The 11733-nt window shown below is 41.4% G+C and overlaps 1 pseudogene; it reads left to right on the top strand.

Moving 5' to 3' along the window:
* Positions 1-4804: 4804 nt before the first annotated feature.
* LOC132896222 (transcription factor HES-5-like) lies at positions 4805-9320 on the top strand (annotated as a pseudogene).
* The last annotated feature ends 2413 nt before the right edge of the window (positions 9321-11733 follow it).

The following is an 11733-nucleotide window of genomic DNA, read 5'->3' as shown; positions in this document are numbered from 1 at the left end:
TGCGCAAATCAAACATCTGCCCAAAGGTATAGTGAGCTACTAGCATCAATATATGTAATGCATAATGGATGTGTTCCAGTATAAGCAAAAATAATCAAGGTGACTCATCCAAAAGCAAGTCTTAAAGAACTTTTAATGGCATTACAGATTATTAAAATATTTTTCACACCACTGTAAAGATAGTCATCGCAGAATATATAACTTCCTATACTGCAAACGAATTCGAATTAGCACAGGCTGATATTTAGAGATAACTGTGTCCCACACACTGAGAGCAGATTGTGTAGTCTCTGGGTGGTAATTGAATGAATCACTCCAGATGGCTGGCCTGGAGGTCTGGAATAGGGGGGCTTACCGTCCTAGCTTTGTCTAATGGGCCACGCTTTCTTTGTGTTCAGTTTCAATGTCATGAATCTAGAAGTGTGGGAAGCCTTGCTACAGCACTGCTCCCACATTCCCGCTACTGAAACAGGAGAATGTGAACGAGGGATAGACAGCAGGCCAAGCAGCTGTGTGTGTGTGTTTAGGGGGCTGGCGGGTTTCAGGAAAAGTGTTCCAATGTGGTCATTTAATGTTGAAAGACACAGAGCACACTTTCACCCAAAAGCTTTGCTCTGGCTATAGGAAATAATAATGTTAAAAATTGAAGATAGAGGGGCAAGGAGTGATATACAAGACAAAACCAAGTTCTTATTAAGAGTTTGTCACACAGTACAAGTCAAAAGTTTGGACACACCATCTAATTCAATGGTGTTTCTTTATTTTTATTAATTAAAAGGCACTTCATGCCTTAAAGTAATGGACTGTCGTTTCTCTTTACTTGGTTGAGCGGTTCTTAACGTAATATAGGTTACTGCTTTCATTTTGCTTTCATTATGTCCCATTGAGATTACTGTAAGGAGTTTGCATGTTCTCCCTGTGTCTGCGTGGGTTTCCTCTGGGTGCTCCGGTTTCCCCCACAGTCCAAAGGCATGCAGGTTAGGTTAACTGGTGACTCTAAATTGACCGTAGGTGTGAATGTGAGTGTGAATGGTTGTTTGTCTCTGTATCAGCCCTGCGATAACCTAGCGACTTGTCCAGGGTGTACCCTGCCTCTCGCCCATAGTCAGCTGGGATAGGCTCCAGCTTGCCTGCGACCCTGTAGAACAGGATAAGCAGCTACAGATAATGGATGGATGAATGGATGGATAGATTACTGCAATTCACTCCTCATTGGTCTTCCTGCAAAGTCTTTACAAAAGCCACAGTATATTCAGAACTTTGCAGTTAGAGTTCTAACCCATACTAAATGCTCTGCTCACATCACCCCCATCCTCTGTCAGCTCCACTGACTACCAGTTCTGTCCCATATTACATTACAGGCATTTAACAGACACTTACCCAGAGCGACATACAAGAAGTTCAATTTTTTTTTTTTTTTACATAATCTGCATGTCTTTGAAGTAGGAGGAAATCCATGCAGACACAGGGAGAACATGCAAACTCCACACAGAAAGGCTTCCATCGGCCTTGAGATTCGAACCCAGAACCTTCTTGCTGTGAGGCGACAGCGCTAACCACTGCACCGCCATGCCGTCTCATCTCATCTCATCTCATTATCTCTAGCCGCTTTATCCTTCTACAGGGTCGCAGGCAAGCTGGAGCCTATCCCAGCTGACTACGGGCGAAAGGCAGGGTACACCCTGGACAAGTCGCCAGGTCATCACAGGGCTGACACATAGACACAGACAACCATTCACACTCACATTCACACCTACGGTCAATTTAGAGTCACCAGTTAACCTAACCTGCATGTCTTTGGACTGTGGGGGAAACCGGAGCACCCGGAGGAAACCCACGCGGACACGGGGAGAACATGCAAACTCCGCACAGAAAGGCCCTCGCCGGCCACGGGGCTCGAACCCAGGACCTTCTTGCTGTGAGGCGACAGCGCTAACCACTACACCACCGTGCCGCCCCGCCATGCCGTATTAAATTTAAAATCTCGCTTCTCACTTTCACAGCCTTGCATAATCTTGCTCCGATATAGTTTAGGGAATTACTGACCCCATACACCCTCTCTCACTCACTTAGGACTTCTAGTATCAATTTACTTGCTGTCCCATGCAACAGACTTTCCACCCTGGGGGCAGGTCCTTCAATGCATTACCTCCAAACTCTGGAATTCTCTTCCTCAATCTCTCCATGGCTGCTCTTCTTTCTCTACTTTCAAAACTGAATTGAAAACTTATCTTCTTCACGAACATTTCTCTTCCTCTCTTACTGCTTCGTGTTTTTTTCATCCCTTCTGTAAAGCAACCTTGGCATTGTGAAAGGTGCTATAGATAACTCATCTCATCTCATTATCTCTAGCCGCTTTATCCTGTTCTACAGGGTCGCAGGCAAGCTGGAGCCTATCCCAGCTGACTTACTGGTTAGCGAGCATATCAAAATTCAAGATGGTTGATGGTGAGGTCAGTTAACAGAGAAATGTGATATTTAACAAACTATAAGAGAGAGATTCTGCTTATGTGGAAAATTATTTTTCCTGGAAAACAAGGATGAAGCTCAAAGAGCAAAGCATATCCACTGTTATTCATGTGATTAATATATTTATAGGTCATTGCACTACCCAACAATTTTGCACCCTCTTAAGAATACATTTCAACAAAGAACGCACTTGCTTATATAAAAATAACAGTTTCAAAAAATTTGATATTTCACAATCTAATAACTTTGCCAATTCTGGTTCAATTGACCTCAAATTTTAACAGCATGTATGGAAACAGGTCAAAATTTTATGTTTAATGTTTTTATCTTATTAGGTATAGAAATGCCATTCACTGGAAAAGAAAAGGCGTTGTGTGTTTTTTATATAAGCAAGTGCGTTCTTTGTTGAAATGTATTCTTAAGAGGGTGCAAAAATGTACGCTCGAACACAGTCGAACAAGACTGTGCAGTGTGCATTTATGAGAGAATTCTCTAAAAATGCAACAAATGCAGTGCAGACTTGGACATGGAACAAAAAGTTCAAAGAAGAAGGCTGTCTGTGTGTCCGTGTCTCAGGCGGCACGCATATTGAAAATTTGTGAAATCGTTCATGGAATCCACATACCTTTGAATTTCTCAGTCAAATTTTGAGGAATAAATCTTATATTGCTCAACATTAAGCCTGTTCAGTTTCATTTGCCTAGACTATGTAGTTTCTGGGATATTTACATCTCAAATAATATCATCTCATCTCATCTCATCTCATCTCATCTCATTATCTGTAGCCGCTTTATCCTTCTACAGGGTCGCAGGCAAGCTGGAGCCTATCCCAGCTGACTACGGGCGAAAGGCGGGGTACACCCTGGACAAGTCGCCAGGTCATCACAGGGCTGACACATAGACACAGACAACCATTCACACTCACATTCACACCTACGGTCAATTTAGAGTCACCAGTTAACCTAACCTGCATGTCTTTGGACTGTGGGGGAAACCGGAGCACCCGGAGGAAACCCACGCAGACAACATGCAAACTCCGCACAGAAAGGCCCTCGCCGGCCACCGGTCTCGAACCCGGACCTTCTTGCTGTGAGGTGACAGCACTAACCACCACACCACTGTGCCGCCCTGCTATAGATAATATTATTATTATTATTATTATTTACTATAGTGGGGCGGCATGGTGGTGTAGTGGTTAGCGCTGTCGCCTCACAGCAAGAAGGTCCGGGTTCGAGCCCTGTGGCCAGCGAGGGCCTTTCTGTGTGGAGTTTGCATGTTCTCCCCGTGTCCGCGTGGGTTTCCTCCAGGTGCTCCGGTTTCCCCCACAGTCCAAAGACATGCAGGTTAGGTTAACTGGTGACTCTAAATTGACCGTAGGTGTGAATGTGAGTGTGAATGGTTGTCTGTGTCTATGTGTCAGCCCTGTGATGACCTGGCGACTTGTCCAGGGTGTACCCCGCCTTTCGCCCGTAGTCAGCTGGGATAGGCTCCAGCTTGCCTGCGACCCTGTAGAACAGGATAAAGCGGCTAGAGATAATGAGATGAGATGAGATTTACTATAGTTGTGGAATAGGGCTATTTACTGTATTTTTATTATTTACTATTTACTGTTTGATCTCAAACACATTAAGAAGGCAAGAAATTGCACTAATTAACTTTTGATGAGGCACACCTTTTAATTGAAAAGCATTCCAGGTGACTACCTCATGAAGCTGGTAAAGATAATGCCAATAGTGTGCAAAACATCATCAAGGTAAACAATGGCTCATATCTAAAATATGAAACTTTTTTTTCAGAAATTTTTACCACATAATTCCATATATGCTCCATATGTCATTTTGTAGTTTTGATGTCTTCAGTATTGTTCTACAATGTAGAAAATAGTAGGTGTGTCCAAAGTTTTGACTGCTACTGTACATGATCATATGTTGTAAAATATTATGTAATCGACAGATAGATAGATTTAGTATACTGCAGTACGTTTACAGTCTTCATAAAATTGCTTTAATGTTAGGATTGGATATCCTGCTATCAAGCATCTGCTTAAAAATATGTAAGGTCACTGGTTTCCCACGTTCACACACTCCTAAGCATTTCACTGCCTATCATCATAAGACCCTCCACCTGCTCCCTTGAGACAGAACCGTTGTTTTCTAAGTAATTATTGAGCATGTGGCAGCTTGCAGTTCTTTAGTCCCATCTGACCTCCCCATTGGCTGCGGACTGTGAGAACCTCCAGCAAACCCAGAACTCACACATTCATATGGAGATTAGAGAGTATAAATAGAGGAGTAAAATAGAGGAGTATAAATAGAGGAGGGAGTGAGAGAGAGGGAGCGAGAGAGAGAGAGAGAGAGATCAGCATAGCTCAGATCTTCTCTTCACAGAGAGCTGATAGAGGAAACACAGCCATGGCTCCTACAATCACTGCGTCAATGATCAACTCCAAGCACCTTCTTTCATTGACTAATAAGGTAAATATACTAAACCATGATATTGTATGCAGTTTCATTTCTCATTTTATTAATACTTTGGGGAATATTTATTTATTTATATACAGTTGTGGTCATAAGTTTATATGAATGTCATGGCAATATTTGGGCTTTCAGTAATTTCTTTGAACTGTTCTTTTTCTGTGGCAGAATGATTGTACAGCATACATCTTTAATAAAAAAAAACCCACTAGAATTTGGTGCACAAGTTTTAATTTTCTTTGGGTTTTCTGAAATCAACACAGGGTCAAAAATATACATACAGCACACCTAATATTTGGGTAAAATGTCTCTTCACAAGTTTCACCTTGAGCAAGCATTTTTGTTTACCATGAACAAGCTTCTGGCAGAATTTTTGTTGGATATTTCACGACTCTTCATGATAGAATTGGTAGAGTTCAATTAAATTTTTTTTCTTGGCATGGACTCGACTTATAAGCATGGTCCATATATTTTCAATAGGGTTGAAGTCAGGACTTGTTTTAAGCTTAATGTTAGCCTGCTTTATCCTCTACAACCAGCTCTGATGCGTGTTTGGGTTCATTGTCCTGTTGTAACTCCCAAGTCCCAAGTCGTGTTCAAGTTTCTAATGGTTTATGCCAAAGAATTCTGAGGTAGTCCTCCTTCTTCATTATTCCATCCACTTTGTGCAATAAACCAGTTCCACTGGCAGCAAAACAGCCCCAGAATATGATGATCCTACCACCACCACCAGCTGGTACAGTGTCCCTCTGTACATGGTGGTCATTGTGGCCAAACAACTCAATCTTTGTCTCAACTGACCATACAGCTATCCTCCAGAAGGCTTTTTCTTTGTACGTGCGGTCAGCTTCAAACTTTAGTTAAGCTTGAAGATGTCAATTTTGGAGTAGGTGGTTATTTCTTGGATAGCAGCCTCTTAGTCCATGGTGATCTGAACTGTAGACAGTGATCCATCAGCTTCCAGTTCATGGCAGGGCTGTGCCATGGTGGTTCCCAGGTTGTTCCTGACAGTTTGGGTTTTCTTGAAGCAAAGTGGCTTGGCAAAGTGACTACACCTCACAATAACTTGGATACAATTGTTCAAACTGATCTTGGAATTTGCAGTTGTTTAGAAATGGCTCCAAGAGACATTCCAGAGTTGTGTAGACAGTGCCTTGAAAAAGTATTCATACCCCTTGAACTTTTTCACATTTTCCCACCTTACAACCATGAACTTAAAAGTTTTTTACTGAGATTTTATGTGATAGACCAACACAGAGTAGCACATAATTGTGAAGTGAAACGAAAATGATAAATGGTCTTCAAAATTTTAAACAAATAAAAATCTGAAAAATGTGGTGTGCATTAGTATTCAGCCCCCTGTACTCTGATACCTCTAAATACAATCCAGTGCAATCAATTGCCTTCAGAAGTCATCTAATTAGTTAATAGAGTCCTACTGTGTGTAATTTACTCTCAGCATAAATACACTTGTTCTGTGAAGGCCTCAGTGGTTTGTTAGAGAACGCTGAAGAACAAACAGCATCATGAAGACCAAAGAACTCACCAGACAGGTCAGGGATAAAGTTCTGGAGAAGTTTAAAGCAGGGTTAGGTTATAAAAAAAATATCCCAAGCTCTGAACATCTCAAGAAGCACTGTTCAATCCATCATTCAAAAATGGAAAAAGTATGGCACAACTGCAAACCTACCAAGACATGGCCATCCACCTAAACTGACAGAGCGAACAAGGAGAGCACTGGTCAGAGAAGCAGCCAAGAGGCCCATGATCACTCTGGAGGAGCTGCAGAAATCCACAGCTCAGGTGGGAGAATCTGTGCACAGGACAACTATAAGTCGTACACTCCACAAATCTGGCCTTTTTGGAAGAGTGGCAAGAAGAAAGCCATTGTTGAAAGACAGGCATAATAAATGTAGGGGACACAGCAAACATGTGGAAGAAGGTGCTTTGGTCAGATGAGACCAAAGTTGAACGTTTTGGCCTAAATGCAAAGCGCTATGTGTGGCGGAAAACTAACACTGCTCATCACCCTGCACACACCATCCCCACTGTGAAACATGGTGGTGGCAGCATCATGCTATGGGGATGCTTTTCTTCAGCAGGGACAGGGAAGCTGGTCAGAGTTGATGGGAAGAGGGATGGAGCTAAATACAGGGCAATCCTGGAAGAAAACTTGTTGGAGGCTGCAAAAGACTTGAGACTGGGAAGGAGATTCACCTTCCAGCAAGACAATGACCCTAAACATACAGCCAGAGCTACAATGGAATGGTTTAGATCAAAGAATATTCATGTTTTCGAATAAAAAACTTTTAAGTTTGTGGTTGTAAGGTGGAAAAATGTGAAAAAGTTCAAGGGGTATGAATACTTTTTCAAGGCACTGTATCTGCAATCCTCTTTCTCAGATCTGCACTGAGCTCCTTGGACTTTCCCATTTTACTGTGTGTTGGTCAATCCAATGAGTGCTGTAAACAAACCTGTTTTATGAAGGCACAGAAAAGCTACCAGCTGGAGTCAATCATGATCACTAACAAGAAGTTAAGAGGCCTCAGCCTTGGCAAGATAAGAGACATTTTGGAAGTTTCAGCACCACTGAATTAATAATCTAAGTGAGCGTATGTAATGTTTGACCCTGTATGTACAATTTTGACCCTGTGTTGATTTCAGAAAACCCAAAGAAAATTAAAATTTGTGCACCAAATTCTAGTGTTTTTTTTAATTAGAGATGTATGCTGTACAGTCATTCTGCCACAGAAAAATAACAGTTCAAAGAAATTACTGAAAGCCCAGATATTGCTACGACATTCATATCCAAGATGACATTCATGTAATTGTATGTAAACTTCTGACCACAACTGTATATTATATATACATATATATATATAAAAGTGTGATGAAATATTTCTATTCCATCTTGTCTTTAGCTGAGAAAGCCAATAGTGGAGAAGTTGTGCTGAGAACAAATTAACAGCAGCATGGAGAAGCTCAAGTCTCTGCTGGGTGGAGAATTCCTAAAGCAACAGCCTGATTCCAGACAGGAAAACAGTGACATCCTGGAAATGACAGTTTATTTCCTGAGACAGCAGCAGCAATCATACAAGAAGTCGAGCTGCTCCACTGAAGGCTACAGCAGGTGTGTGCAAGAGACCATCAACTTCCTGTCTCAGTGTCAAGTACACACTCAGCCCCAGAGAAGACTGCTGAGCCACTTCCTTGCCATGCAGCCTTTCATGGAGAAGAGCAGAAATGTTGTTTCTCAGTTCAGCTTTCCAGCCTTCCAGATCAGCAGCAAAGAGGACACTCCAGGCTGCAGTGGCCTCTGGAGACCCTGGTAGAGATGTGTGGACACTTTACCATCAGGAAACCAACTTATAAATGCCACATTGACATTAAATGCAGTTTCCTAAATGTGTTAGAATATTTTTGTCCAACTTTGCATGGACAGAATATGACAAGTTGCTTTCATACTGGAAAAGCATGTGTAGATGTGTAGATGTATAGACAAGTTACCATTAGGAAACCACATTACAAATACCACACTGGCATTAATTATGTTTTCCTAAAGTGTGTTGGAATATTTTGTCCAATTTTTCATGGACAAAATATGACAAGTTGCTTTCATTATGGGAAAGCATGTGTAGATGTTTCCATCACTGCTTTGTGAAACTTAAAAAAATTCACATAACTATGCAAGAAGAAAATATTTTAAATTATTTTTTCACGGTCCGGTTTCCATCAAATTGTGTGCTCTGATTGGCTCGTGAGCAGTCCGGAATCCTATGATCCAGATCCCGGTTACGGACCTTTGGCGACTCGCTCGTTCACAACAACAAACATACTAGCAATTTTTTGTCAACATTTATTTTCACATTTCTCAGTATAATAGCATTAATTTTACAGCATGGATAGCGATAACAACAGTGTTAACAGCGAAAACGAGTTTTACTACCCTGATGAAGACGAAATAAAAGAAAACATTTCAGGAGAAAGCTGAAAAGGAGCTTGTAGCAGGTTTGTTCTAAATATGGTTTCCCTTTCGGGCGCTCTCATTTTCTGTTAGAATTTGGTAAAGAAAAAAATAAATATATTATTTACCAACTTAAGGTTGGTCCATATTGTGAAATACCGTGACCTCTGCCTTGAAAATACTGACCTCGGCCCAAAGGCCTCGGTCAGTATTTTCAAGACCTCAGTCACAGTATTTCACGATACGGACCTCCCAGATGGTAAATAATATCTCATCTCATCTCATTATCTCTAGCCATTTTATCCTGTTCTACAGGGTTGCAGGCAAGCTGGAGCCTATCCCAGCTGACTACAGGCGAAAGGCGGGGTACACCCTGGACAAGTCGCCAGGTCATCACAGGGCTGACACATAGACACAGACAACCATTCACACTCACATTCACACCTACGGTCAATTTAGAGTCACCAGTTAACCTAACCTGCATGTCTTTGGACTGTGGGGGAAACCGGAGCACCCGGAGGAAACCCACGCGGACAACATGCAAACTTTGCACAGAAAGGCCCTCGTCAGCCACGGGGCTCGAACCTGGACCTTCTTGCTGTGAGGCGACAACGCTGACCACTACACCACAGTGCCACCCGGTAAATTTTATATATATATATATATATATATATATATATATATATATATATATATATATATATATTTTTTTTTATTTTTTTTTTTTAATGATCTCTTATTGTATAAGAGTTCTCTATCTGACTTTTGAAATATGATTTTAATTTTGTTTAGGCTATTTCATCTGTTATTCATATCTAATATGAACAGATAAGTACAAAATATCTGTGATATTTTTAATACAGATCTTTCCAATCCAGTGCGATGCAACTGGAATATTTTTACTGTATTATTATGCATTTGTGATTTTAAAACACCTTTTTTCATTCTTGAGAATATTATTTATTTAGCTAGATTAGCTGGGTAAGCTCTTCAGTGAGTTAATTGCAGGTGTAAATTTTTTTTTTTCCAGAAAGGAAAAGGCATGAGTATGCCTTCAGTGAAGGTCTTAGATGATATGTTAGTTTATTTGTGAGTACACAAAGCCATTCTTGCAAAAAAAAAAAAAAGTTCTGAAAATAAACTGTCAAATTGTTGACAATCAATATGCTCTTTGTGAGTGGTTCATTTTATTCTTATAGCTATTTTTATTTCCACCCTTTACATTAGACATCACTGTATATCACTTAACCATCGCCCACTTTACGGTCACCTGGAAGTAAGATGACAATTAAAATCTCATAAAAGCTTCAGTCATGGAGGGTCTGGAGCGAATATAGTTGGGAAAGTGTTCGCTGCCCACCCAATGAAGCCCTGCCAAGCCCAAGTGAAAGCCTGCCCAGTGGAACAACTCTCACTAGAAAGCACTGGGTAACCCTAACTAGAGCAAGAGCAAAAGTGGGCAAAACTGGAGACAATATCCACAAGTGAGGATTCATCACCAGTGGTGAGTGTCCCTGTGGTGAGACACTACAGACCATAGACCACATCCTCTGTAGATGACCCCTGGGACCGACATGCTCCAACCAAGACCTCCATCCATCCCTCCATTATCTGTAGCCACTTATCCTGTCCTACAGGGTCACAGGCAAGCTTGAACCTATCCCAGCTGACTACGGGCGAGAGGTGGGGTACACCCTGGACAAGTCTCCAGGTTATCGCAGGGCTGACACAGAGATAAACAACCATTCACACTCACATTCACACCTACGGTCAATTTAGAGTCATCATTTAACCTAACCTGCATGCCTTTGGACTGTGGGGGAAGACGGAGCACCCGGAGGAAACCCATGCAGACACAGGGAGAACATGCAAACTCCACACAGAAAGGCCCTCACTGGCCACTGGGCTCGAATCCAGGACCTTCTTGCTGTGAGGTGACAGTGCTAACCACTACACCACCGTGCCGCCCCCAACCAAGACCTGATGAAAGCAAATGACACCGCTCTCCTATAGACACAGCAATGGCAGGACAAGATATCTGACTTAACCATCAATACTTAAACTTCACTGAATATACTAAAGCTGTGAACTCTGATTTTAAACACTCAAGGGTGTTTTCACACCCGGTCCAGTTTTACATTCTGTGGTCTTAGATTAATGACTATATAAACACAACAAATGAACTCAAACCCCTAAAAAGGCCTACAAGCAAACTGTATTCAGATCACCTCTCAAGATGGTCCCAATACAGTTGCTTTGTGGTTCATTTTGCAATCCATTTTATTCGTGTCAAATTAGTCTCAGTCCCCTTCACATTTGCTTGCAGCTGTAGCATTATGGAACTAGCTTTTATGCTATTGAAATTAAGTACTTAGACAATAATAATAAGAAGTGTTGCCAGGCAAAACAAACCTCACCCGGTAGCACTTGATGAATATGAAGGAAGATATCGCGAAAAAATGATTTTGACCTTTTTGGTGACCTTGAACTTGATTTTGACCTTGTGTGTGAACATACTTGGCCAAGAAACATGGTTCTGATTCTGATTCTCTGCTGCTCTCAGCCAATCAGTACACACCATACTGCATGACTGTTACACTCTTACATTCTTACAGCACGATGACATAGTGGCTACCACCTCTTTATGAAGCAGTTGCCACAAAAACCTTGACCTTGACTGGATGACCCCCAAAATGTTGGAGGTTCTATTTGAGACCAATACCCATCGATCCTGAAAGTTTCATGAAGATTGGTCCAGCCATATTTCCCATAACATCATTCACAAACAAACAAACAAACAAACAAACAAACAAACAAACAAACAAA

The sequence above is a fragment of the Neoarius graeffei genome, chromosome 13 (genome assembly GCF_027579695.1).
Source record: "Neoarius graeffei isolate fNeoGra1 chromosome 13, fNeoGra1.pri, whole genome shotgun sequence".
NCBI classification, from domain to species: Eukaryota; Metazoa; Chordata; class Actinopteri; order Siluriformes; family Ariidae; genus Neoarius; species Neoarius graeffei.
The sequence above is the reverse complement of the archived record's forward strand: the minus strand, read 5'-3'. Positions and strand labels throughout refer to the sequence as shown.